The 8766-nt window shown below is 49.1% G+C and overlaps 1 protein-coding gene across 1 annotated transcript in view; it reads right to left on the minus strand.

Moving 5' to 3' along the window:
• The window catches only part of NGF (nerve growth factor), a 52700-nt gene extending 44706 nt beyond the window's left edge, over nt 1-7994 (minus strand). Inside the window, exon 1 of the mRNA XM_003805631.5 lies at nt 7900-7994. The gene's annotated coding sequence lies outside the window, so the exon portion shown is untranslated. The remainder of the gene's footprint in view (nt 1-7899) is intronic.
• Between the last annotated feature and the right edge of the window lie 772 nt (nt 7995-8766).

Raw genomic sequence — 8766 nt, forward strand, 5'->3', positions numbered from 1 at the left:
CTTGGAAAAGAGTCAGTCCAGGAAACCATCCAGAATATATAATCACTCATCTCAGGCACTGACTGCTAATATTTTAGGCAATTGATGTATGCTTTAGCAAAAGAAACTATTTTCTCTGTTTTCAGAACCTAAAGAAGTCATCTGTTCTGAAAGGCTACACACAGTCGCCATCTAACAATAAATGGTAAAAGAAAAGAAACATGCAAGGTGTTGTGGTGACTCTATCAATACACCCTCCAGAGTAGTGCTGTCTTTCTCAATTTGGGGTGAATACAACCAGGATCTGAAATTAGATTGCTTTTCAGAGGAGCATGTACATCTCCACCCTGGTTTGGGATTTCAGGGATGATTTTGTTTCAGCAGCTAGGGGCAGTGGCAGGGTTGGTTGAATCACATTTAGGTCATGGAAAGTGAAGTCTGATCAGGTGGCTCAGCTCGAGTCAGCCCTGATGGGCTGTGGACTCGGTGACTTCACTCCAAGCAATGTGCACGCTAATTGAGAAAACATGTTCCTGCGATGGCCTCATGCAAAAATCCAGATTTACGAATTTTTTTTATTCCTAAGAATTCCTTAAATATTTGCCGTGCGTGTCTATACAGCCTCCTGGAGTACTTCTCCTTACTGAGTAGGGTTGTGTTTTTCTGCTGTGGCCCAGGTCAGGCTTGTAAAGGGTGGGATTCTGACAAAGGGCAACTGGGCAAGCAGCCACAGGCCTCGGGGAGAAGCAAGAAGAGGGCAGCAGAGGAGAAAAATAACCCAGACCTCCTGTGCTTTTCCTGGGGCAGAAAAAGCAATTCAAAATCCTTGAAAAGCAATTGTCTGCAATGTCAATGAGGGGGTCCACATCGGGAAGGGGGCCTCAGCTTACTGGGCATTGGCTATATTCCAGACTCTGAGGTAAGAACTTTCCAGCACTCTCTCCTTTCCCCTTCACAATTGCCCTCAAAAATCAGTTGGCATCATGATTCCCTTTTACAGATGAAGAAACTGAGGCTTACAGGGGTTAAGTGATGTGCTCACAGAGCTAACGAGAAGTGAACTTGGACCTAAATCCAGTTCTATCTGTGTGCCAGGACTCCTGTAAAATCCTACCTGCCTATGGGACAGCCCCTCACTGCCCTCCGAGGAGCCTCCCTGAAAGCCTTCTTGACATCCAGACCTGTCTCTCTTGGAGGTCATATATTCACAGAATTAGTACTTCCACTAGTTCCAGTTTTGATACTGCTTGCAATTGCTCCATGTGTTAATTCACATAAGAAGATTAAAAAGCCTGCAGACAAATTTTGTTTGGTCTGTACCCATGTGTGGAAAGTGAAGAAATTTCAGAGTTTTGGCTTTTCAGTCTCAAAGTTTTGGCTTTTCTTGAAAAGTTCTTGAAGAGATCTGTATTGGACCTATAATCCTTTACAGCAATGGTTGGCCTGTCCCTTAACAATGAGGCATAGCCTCTCTAGTTTTTCACAGCCCCAGCAATCTCTGGCCTCAGCTCATTTATATTCTCTCATGAGCCACTAAGCCTTTTAGTTATGACTCCTGAGCAAGCTCCTTGGGGCAGGATCATGATTTATATTTATTCTGAGTCCCCACAGTGCCCAGTGTCCCAGGTAGCATATTAATAAGGATGCTAATTGAGAGAAGAAAATCTATCCAGTAGCCTCATACGTGGTGGGCCCCCTTCCCTGTGGGGCGAGGACTATCTTCCCCTTTAACCACAGGTTCTATGTAATTCAGCAACAGCTGCTTAACCCTTGGCTCTTGGTCTGGGAGAGCAGAAATGCCCCACTGCCATAGCAAAATTCACTTTCTCTTTCTTTTCTTGTAAACTTGAAGAATTCCTAAGACATTTAAAATCCTAAAGACACAGAGGAGTTGTTACGTGGAGTAAGGAAGCAAAACATTCTTAAAGCTGCCAGCAAACATGGTCATTCTCAAGAAATGCCTTATTTAGAGAGCATTGCATAACATTTCTGAAATAAGAGTCTGAGGAGAAGTTTGCCTCTGAAAGAAAATTACAGGAGAACCTCCGTGAGTCTTCTCTTACCCAGACATTACGAGGCGAAGATAATTCGCAAGATGAAATGTTTGGTTAAAATTCTATCAAAATGAGAATGTTAACTACAGAAGGTCAAAATATCAGTGAGTAAATTCCTAGAGAAGTCTTCAATGCAACCAAAAAGATTTCTCCTCCCAATACAGAAAAGCTATATATGCACAGATACATTAAAAACATACAGAAAAGATGTTATCCTACCTGAAATTAAAAAAAACAACTATGAAGTGGGGGCTCCCCTCAGATCAGCCCTTCCAAGGGAGAACGTGAGGGGAGGAAGCTCATGTTCGTTGGTGCCCACCTCATGACAGGCCTGTGCTGCTGTTCTGCCTATGCCTTCCCACTTAATGTGCACAACAGCCAGATGACAGCATAGCTACTACTAATATCTTTGTTTTACAGATGAGAAAACTTAGGGACAGGAGAGGCCCTCCTATGTCTCCACTTTCCTGGAGTACTCCGTCCTTCCCCCTGCTTATCTAGTCCAGCACCTCTCAGGCAGCTAGAAACAGTGTGACTTCTTTTTCTGAAAGTGTTCTCCATAATCCAAAGGGAGCCTGTCCCACTTGGCATCACTTATACACAATGGGGGTTTAATACATATCCATAGTGATGAGGCAGTACCTCAATCGTTGACCTCTCAGGCAGGTCTGCTCAGATCCAAAAATGGGTTGGCATTTCACTAGACTGAGCAAGTGAGACATGCAAGTCACTCTATTACTAATGAGGGTTGTAATCCATCTGTAATGATGAAGAACTGAAGTCAGGACAGTCTCCCCCACCCCCTAACCTGGGCAAGGGCTGAGCTCTTGAGACCATCCTCCCTGGGCTCACTTAGCAACTGCACACAGAGGGGAGGTGACCTATACCACCAACTCTGACTACTGAAGGAGCAGCCAAAGGAAATGGGAAAATCAGCCCATCTGTACTGACAACAAATACTTCGTGGTTATTGGGAAACTGTTCCTGTAGTAGTGGATTGAAATTGCCCAATGTGGAATGGCTTCTGTGTGAAACTTGGGTGGTTCATTCCCACTGACTTCATAGCCAGCTTCTTTCATTCGCAGGGCTCTCCACCTGCAGAAGCCACCACAGGCGGTGCCAAAAGTGCCAAAACATCTCAATCTGCTTAGCCTAGTGGTGGATTTTCAGGGAAATCCTGACTGTCTGACTCTGACTAATAGTACTACTAAAAAAAAAAAAAAAAAAAAGAAAAGACTTCCCGCACGTGAATGCGCTGGCTACAGTCTTAGGCAATTCAAAAGCATTGTTGCTAGTTCCACCTGACAGATTTCATCATCAGATCAACCTCATTTGGGGAGGGAGCTCCTTAAGACTTTCTTTCTTTCTTTCTCTTTTTCTTTCTTTCTTTCTTCCTTCCTTCCTTCCTTCCTTCCTTCCTTCCTTCCTTCCTTCCTTCCTCCCTCCCCCCTCTCTCTCTTTCTTCCTTCCTTCCTTTCTTTTCTTTCTTTCTTTCTCTCTCTTTTTCTTTCTTTCTCTCTTCTCTCTCTCTTTCTTTTCTTTTCTTTCTTTTTTTTCCCTCATTTGAAATCAGCGCCAAGCTCTGCAGTTCCTTTTCACTCCTACTTGTAATGAATTGGGCATGAGTAGAAAGCATGTGTTCCTATAATACCCTCCTACCCTCTGAAGACATTATTCATTTTAACCCTATGTACTATAAATAAACAAATAGTTCTATTTTCTGTCCCCCAATGAGACCTTGAGGCAGAGGTGAGAATAATGAGCTATTTTACTTGAGAATAAACCCAGTGCCACAAGCACCATCCCTCGAGTGTAGTGTTGCTAGCCTACTTTTTTTCAAGGAAATGTCACGTTATCAATTCTCATTTATTTTCACAGCTTGGGCACAGTTGTATTAATTCGATGTCAATGTGCACTCATGTTGTATTAAGTGCGGTCAGTGTTGGGGGCATCTGCTTCAGGGAAGGAACCTCCTGATGCCAGAGTGTGATCCACTTAGCAAAGGAGGGAAGGATTTCCTCCCAGTGCTGCAGACTCCACAGGCATGCAGTCTGCCTGTGTTTTTAATAACATATGACAGAGTAGGAAGCTGCCATGCTCTAATAGCACCTGTCCCTTCACCTTACTCTTTCTGATTTTCTTTTCCCATGGGTCATTTGTAGTCCACTTCACTCACAAAAGGCAAAGGATGACACCTGGTGGGACTACGGCACTGAGGTCCCTGCCGATGGTGGCCTAGAGTCTGATTTGCTGGCTCTTGGAGGATGAAGCCCAGGAATTGACTTCTGGAGCCCCAGTTTGATGATTAACCACAGAAACCCCAACAATAGGGCCCTTATTGGTAATTTCCAAAAGACTTCTCAACTGGGAGCAGCATTATCTTTGAATACACTTAGCCCTTTATGAGGGGCATTTGAGGTTGTCACTATGACTTCTGACATTTAGGAGGTGAGGCAGGAATACTAAACTATCTGCACTGTGCAGATTGGTCACACTTAACCAAGAATTGTCCCAAAATGCTGACAGCTCCATTCAGAAACAATATAAATCCAATATACTTGCCTAATGAGTTGGGAAAGTGAGGCCTGAGAAGTTTAGCGACTTGCTCAAGGTCACAAAGCTACTTCCCTTCCTTTCTCACAAGTGAGGAAACTATAACAGGAAGTTTACCCAAAATATAGGAGAAGAATATCAAGGGATCATCCTAACATTTTAATCTGATTCCTGCTGTGTCCTAGTCTGAGGCCTCAAAAGCATGTAAAGTAGCCCAGAGAGGAGCAATGAAAACATCACGAACCACCAGAAAGTCTTCTCCATTGCATGTTTTCATTCTTCTGGTCTTCACTAAACTTTGTGGCTGAAGGTTTATTCTCCTCCGCTCAAATAGTGACGTTTCTATGCTTCTGCACAGCCTAATAAAAGACCGAGGACCCCAAAGCCTCAGTTTCTCCATTCACATATCAGCCTCAGGATCATCCTGGCCTTACTGCTATTTGGAGTTAGGATCTTAACTATTTTCCCACTGTTATCAAGCGATGTCTCATGGGAATGGATTGGGGAAGGGTCTTTCATCCTCATTTATTTACCCAATGCCAGTGTACACTGTTTTCTCAAAATGGTCCACCACAGAAGTGATTTCTCAGAACTGGCTAAGCCTGAGAGCTGATGGTTTGTGAGATCAGCTAGTGAAAGAAACACACAGGAACTCTTTCTGTGTCACAGAAAGGTGTTTTCTGGGAGCATGGGTTGTTTGCACACAGATATCCAGAGATTTTATGCAAGCCGTCAGCAAACCTTCCACTGCTTCCTGAGAGCAGAGAATTTGCTGCCAGCAAAGGTCTCTAAGGCTTGCTCTAGACTCTGAAGTCAGTGAAAGTTCTTACTTGGAAAAGGTAAATGGCTGGGCCTCTGCTCCCAGGTCTGGCACTGACATCTGCTTGGGGATCTGGGCCTTGGCCCTACTCCATGCCCAGTAGAGAAAAGCAGTGGCTGAATCTCTGTGTAGTTTCCCTGCTGCTCTGATGCAGGGTACTGCAGTAAAGCACTCCATCAATTAGCAGCAGGAGTGCTCAGCACTCTTTAAAAAGTAAAGTTGTGTGATTTTTTTCATCAGTTTAATCTCGGTAATGATGAGAAACTTCCCTCGGGCTCCAGCCCTGCCCTGCCCTACCCTACTCTCCCTGCTGATGTCGGCAACCAGGGCCCCCTTCTTGTCCAAGGCACAGATTTCTCCCTGAAAGAGAATGAGAGTGTGAAGCCTCATTCCTTGCTCCCACTGGCCCTTGGGGCAGGAGAGTTGTGAGGTGGGCAATAGGAGAAGGCAAGAACCTCATTCCTTGGTACAGGTTAAAAGTAGGGAAAGAGTCACCAATACCGGGATGACTGCCCTGAGTGGGCCCAGTTCATTTCTCTGGTGGGCCTGGGCTGCTGTTGGAAATGCAGTGGTGCCAGCAGCTGGTTCTAAAATCCTCTGAGGTGCTCCTATACTTCTGTCAAATTAGTGTTCTCATGCCCCAGTGATCTTGGCTTCCCATTTTTGGTGCTTCCTTTTTCCCTTCACCTGCACAAAGATGTTGGGGAAAGAGTGGGCTAGGAGTTTGGCAACATGTGGCATTAACCCTATCTCCCTTCAACAAGAGGAATGTTCACTTTCTGTGTGAGTCAATTCCAGCTAGGCCAGTCTCAGCCCCCAGACCCGCCTGTCTCCTCTGACCCTCTGGAAACACTGCCCATCATGAATTGACATTTGGGTTGCTCAGGTTGACGTATAACTTATTCAACAAAAGATACCCATCAGGTTTGATACAGCCTTTCTTCTGTGACTCTGCAGAGGCAGAAAGTTTCAGACATTCAGGAGGAAACTGTAAACACAGGATAAGAAGGGCTGGCAGGGGCCAATGGCTGCTGCCCTTCTGCACTGCCTCGAGAAGAGGAAAGATTCCCTTCCAGCAGACTTAACTGACGGCTTCAAGAGTTTGAGGACCCTGGAGAGAAGTTACTGATGGGGTCTCCACTGTCATTTCTGCATTTGCAGAGTGCAGCTGGCTGTGCATGGATTGGGGAGGAGGGGACTGGCACTGGCAGTGGGTGTGCCCAGAGGATGGAGCCAGAACAATTAATCAAGTGACTTTTCTACAGGATTTCCATTGGCCTTGGATGACAGATGGGGCAGAGGCACCCAGGAGAGCACTATTTTGGTTTCCAGCTGGGAACGTGCACTAAGTTTTCCTTAATACCCACAGCACCCAAAAGGCTTTGCTGTAATACACTTTAATGCATGAAACACTCATAAATTATCCTTCGAAATGTTACAACTTCCAACCTGGAACAACTTGGAAAAACCAGCCTAGCAAGCAGGCTCTTTTTAAATCTCTCAAATCACAAGAGAAGACAAAGTTCAAGCACGAAACACCTTCCTTAAGAATCTCGAAGTTTTTTTTGTTTTGTTTTTGTTTTTGTTTTTGTTTTAGAAGGAGGTTTGTAATTAGAGGGAGCTAAGCTGCTTGTTTCTGCTGGCTCAAAGTTGCAGCTCCCTGACCCCTGAGTCCTCTCTCCCTCCCCTAGATCCTCCTCGCCTGAACTCAAGGCGCTCCCCGCCCTAACCTTCCACGCCCGCTTCTCCCACACCTGGCAGCAGACAGCTGGAGATGAAGCGTGTGACCCAAGTGGCAGGGCTGAACCTTGGCGACCTCTACCTGAGGTTGTCCAACGCGGCTCCGTGGAGGGCCCCGGTACGCCGGACGGACCCCGGCGTTGGCTCGCAGACTTCCTGCGTTAACCCCCGGGGCCCTCAGTCACGACTCCCAGCCCTTCCGAGACGCGCTGAGGGAACTGCCCCAGGTCTAGCGCGCCCCGTTCCGCTCCTCCCCCTACCTGGGGGCCGCGCAGCACTTTCCCTACTCGGCGCTCACCTCAGCCAGCGCGCTCTGCACTCCTCCCGCGGTGCTGGCCGCCACTCCTCCCGCCCCGGCGCGCCAGCTGCCGGCGCATCCCTCTCCGCGCCCATTCGCTCTCCCTCACTTGCGCGTTATCCACTTCTAGCCCTCGAGCTAGACCCTGGCATGGCCGTGGGCTTCTGCAGGCGCCAGGGCTGCTCCCTGGACTGCAGGCCATCCTGGGACTAGGGACTCCACGACCAGAACTAACGCTGTTCCATCGGTCCGACTCGTCCTCCCGCGAGGGTCCCGCGCCCCCACACCCACTCGGGACATTTCTCAGGGCTGCTCTTCGGCCTGCGGGAGCCTCGGGGGTAACCAGAGAGCTCGCCAGACCGGTATCCTTGCAAACTCTCCCGCGAAGCCCAGCCACCCCTGCCCGCGCCCGCGCTGCGCCCCTCTCGGGATCGGCTCGGGGCAGCCTGACTCACCGCTGCGCTCCCCTCCGGCTCCCAGCGCTCTCTGCTGTGCCGGAGCGCCGAGCTGCTCTCACACAGGCTTCTTGAATTCTTAGCCCCTCCTCCCGTACTCCTGAGTCACACGCTCCAAATCCTGGCCCCCATCCCTCCCCTCCCCACCACCAGCCCCGCACCTGCTGTGGCTGGGCGGTGGTGCCCGGCTGGAGGGGGTCCTGGGGACTACAGACGGATCGCTCCTGGAGGGCTGGCCAGACCCAGCCAGAGAAGGACTTTAAACCTTCAGAGGTCAAAGGGAAACCCACTGGGGTCTGAGGGGCCGCGCGCGCAAAGCCGGGAGGGGGAGTTTCTGGGGCACCGGCAGGGGTCGTTGGGCCGACTGGCTGGGGCTGGGCGGAGTTGCTCGCAGCTTCCCTCACCTCTCCGCCCTGCCCCCGCGCGTTGCCCTTCGCCAGTGCCTCCCTGGTCTGCCCGGCGTCGCCCTCGGTGCCCCAGGCATCGGCTGCTCCTTTTCTTCGGGGCGCCTTTCCTTATCCCAGGATAGGTGAGCACCCAGGGGGAGCTCCGCGAGGGGCAGGTGCCCAAGCTCCTCTGACAAGGGAAGGCGGCTGCAGAACCAGCTAGAAGGCCCCCAGGCCCGGCGAGTCCAGCATGGGGACAAGGGGCAGAGGACTTCAGGAGTCAGGAGCTAGACCCGGGACCTTAACTTAAGGCCCTGGGTTGCAGGAACTTCCCGGAGTCCTTGGCCCCTCTGAAACTGTAGGCTGATTTGCGCGACTGTGTGCAATGCTAATATTCTTTTCTGAGCTGAAGGTCCGCAGCTTTCATCAGTTTTGCAAGGGGTCTGTGACCCCAGACTGATATGGCCAGCAAACCTTCTGC

This window comes from Pan paniscus, chromosome 1, assembly GCF_029289425.2.
Source record: "Pan paniscus chromosome 1, NHGRI_mPanPan1-v2.0_pri, whole genome shotgun sequence".
In the NCBI taxonomy this organism is placed as follows: domain Eukaryota; kingdom Metazoa; phylum Chordata; class Mammalia; order Primates; family Hominidae; genus Pan; species Pan paniscus.